The sequence below is a fragment of the Notothenia coriiceps genome, unplaced genomic scaffold (genome assembly GCF_000735185.1).
Source record: "Notothenia coriiceps isolate Sejong01 unplaced genomic scaffold, NC01 NC01_scaffold00006883, whole genome shotgun sequence".
Classification (NCBI taxonomy): Eukaryota; Metazoa; Chordata; class Actinopteri; order Perciformes; family Nototheniidae; genus Notothenia; species Notothenia coriiceps.
Window position 1 is genome coordinate 491 of NW_011339584.1, and position 2,076 is coordinate 2,566.

Sequence of the window (2,076 nt, forward strand, 5' to 3'; positions counted from 1 at the left end):
TACATGGCCACATTCTCAACAAAGTAACGACATGAGTCCCAATATTAATTGAAATGCTTTTATTGATTTAGAAAATGTTTTGAATGATTAAAAACATAGTTGTAACTGATTTAAATGACATTCATCCGCTAAGAAAAATAGTCCTTTGTTGATGTTTGAACTAGGCTGTTGCAACGGCAGGAACTGCTTCGATAGCAACTAACTCTGTGCATGTTAGCATTTGAGCCTTAGCTTAATTAACATTAACCTGAACGTTTCCATTAATAGTGCAATGTGACATGGTGAATGGGAAATCTTTAGGGATATTCAGATCGACGTTTCTGTCCTCGATCCTCTCTCCTTGCGGGGGTTTAGCAGATAACACATCTGAAAGCACAATTACCAACATGTAAAAAAACGGGAAACAATATTGCCACAGTTGTATTGCTACCGCTAAGGTGTGTGTAAGGACAGACAACTAGGTAAGGCACTGACCCGATGTGGTGCTATTTCCTGTGTTGGAGGACAGGATGTTGCTCTATTTCTCCCTTTCAGTTATTGATGGAGCCCAGTAACCCTTCAGGCTGCTCTCGCACCTGTGCCCAGTCACAGACATGATCTCTTTTGATCCAAGACCAGCCTGAGAGAGCAGTTTGCTATGGTTTGTGTAGCGCTTTGAAAGCTGGGCTGCCTGGCTTATTGTGGGTAGCATTTGCCCAAGGAAATGATGTCCCATGGGCTCACGTGAATACCACACTGATTCACCGTTGAGAAGCTGTTGGTCCTTTTTTAGTGGGTGAAGGTAGAAGGCTTTGGCGTCAGATGGGCACAGGGAAACATACTTTTTGAAGCTGGCAACGGGCAATTTTGGTTTTCAGCCTCGGCGAAAATAAAACCTCTGTCATTCTCTTTATACGTGTCTTTTGGACCTTTATGATTTTTGGTATTGGCGTTGTGGGCAAGAGATATATATTCGCATCCGTGATCATCAAGTTTCAAAATAAAAGAGCTTTGATTCAAATATCGATTTCCCTCTCTGCCTCGTCTGGCAAGATGCAGTTGGACATCCATCCACAATTTCCGGAAAAGTCCGCCGGCTGTGTCCACAGATAGCGCCTGTGAAGCCCTGAGCAGCCGCAAATCCGCAGCTGAGATAGGCGGGTGCAGCGCCATATAGACTGAGAGTTACGTCATCTCCGTTCACTCCAATGGACCACTTTTTTACAGCAATGGCGGATCGTGGAGCCTCTCAATCGTTCCCCGGAGGTTAGCGCCAATGCTAACAGAGCTGTAGAGTTGCAGCTTAATAGCCCGTTCGTGACGGACTTTTAAAGGTAAGAAGAAGTTTAAAGATTTATATTGCGGATATTATCAGTACATCTGATTCAAATTAACATGTGTATTAAAGGATGTCAGTGGATTATCCCTAAATTAGTAGATTTAGGGAACGTTTACAGATAACAGATTAAACTAGGATACCATACCATAGTACCATACACTATACCATAGTGGTTGAATACACAGTATTAGGAAACACTTTATACTTACTGGACATGTTATACTCATTACATACTGTATATAAAATATGACCAAGAATGTGAGACAACTTTATAGAAATTCATTTCACATCTGTTACTGATGCCATTTGTCATACTTTGTTAAACTCACAAATAATAAAGTTCCATAACTTCAGTTGGGAACAAAGACCACACCTTATCTCCCCAAGGCAATTTCCCATCCAATAGGTGTGCTATATAGGTGTGTATAACCCTTTCTCCTGTCTGTTACTCCCTCTTTCAGCACAAGAACCAGAGGGGGATTCAATGGAGCCTGAATACCTGCATTGAGACCCTCACCCTGCACCCTGAGTCTCAACTCTCAGTGTTTTTCAAGCCTTTCCCTATTTTTTTGTATTAAACAAAACATTAAGCTTTCCCAATGGTGTGGTTTTCGTTTTGTGAAAAAGTGCAAATGCAGTGTTTGTATATAATAACCTCACATATTTTGTTGCTGTTGGTCGTGAAATTGCTCCTGCTGACTTGAGCCAGCCATTTTTTCCTGCGCTCTGTCAGTGGGGAAGCCGTACATTCGTACTCC

At 42.0% G+C, this 2,076-nt stretch overlaps 1 long non-coding RNA gene across 1 annotated transcript; it reads left to right on the forward strand.

The window, feature by feature from the left end:
- Positions 1-1,178: 1,178 nt before the first annotated feature.
- LOC104943816 (uncharacterized) lies at positions 1,179-1,913 on the forward strand. Its single transcript, XR_798160.1, has 2 exons — positions 1,179-1,313; positions 1,780-1,913. It is a non-coding gene; the product is annotated as an uncharacterized lncRNA (long non-coding RNA).
- Positions 1,914-2,076: the final 163 nt, after the last annotated feature.